This window comes from Sinocyclocheilus anshuiensis, unplaced genomic scaffold (genome assembly GCF_001515605.1).
Source record: "Sinocyclocheilus anshuiensis isolate Anshui unplaced genomic scaffold, SAMN03320099.WGS_v1.1 scaffold947, whole genome shotgun sequence".
Lineage (NCBI taxonomy): Eukaryota > Metazoa > Chordata > Actinopteri > Cypriniformes > Cyprinidae > Sinocyclocheilus > Sinocyclocheilus anshuiensis.
The window spans coordinates 316,542-316,889 of NW_015547686.1; the positions used below are offsets into that span (position 1 = coordinate 316,542).

General features: G+C 44.0%; 1 protein-coding gene across 1 annotated transcript in view; it reads left to right on the plus strand.

Annotated features, from left to right (window-relative positions):
- LOC107703288 (diacylglycerol kinase zeta-like) overlaps positions 1-348 on the plus strand; it is a 96,170-nt gene that overhangs the window by 74,090 nt on the left and 21,732 nt on the right. The window lies entirely within an intron of this gene.

The window sequence follows — 348 nt, forward strand, 5'->3', positions numbered from 1 at the left end:
CTCCCCCCACCTACAATCCCTGCCGGTACGAGACTCGAACCCGCAACCTTTGGGTTACGAGTCCGACTCTCTAACCATTAGGCCACGACTTCCCACTGTTGAACCATATTGAGTTCTGTGCTGGTATGAGAGATGCTGATGTGTGAATCTTGAGTAGTTCTGTGAGAGAACTCTTTCTAGCTAATCTTTGTTATAGAAAAAAAGAACTAACTCCTTTTACATATCTCTTTTTGTGAGGGTTTTATTGATAATTAGGGCTGCACGATTAATCCCATGGGATATTTAATGCGCATCTTGTCAGAAAGCCGGTTCTGTAATCAGCGGTAAATCTCCATCACCTGCGTGCTT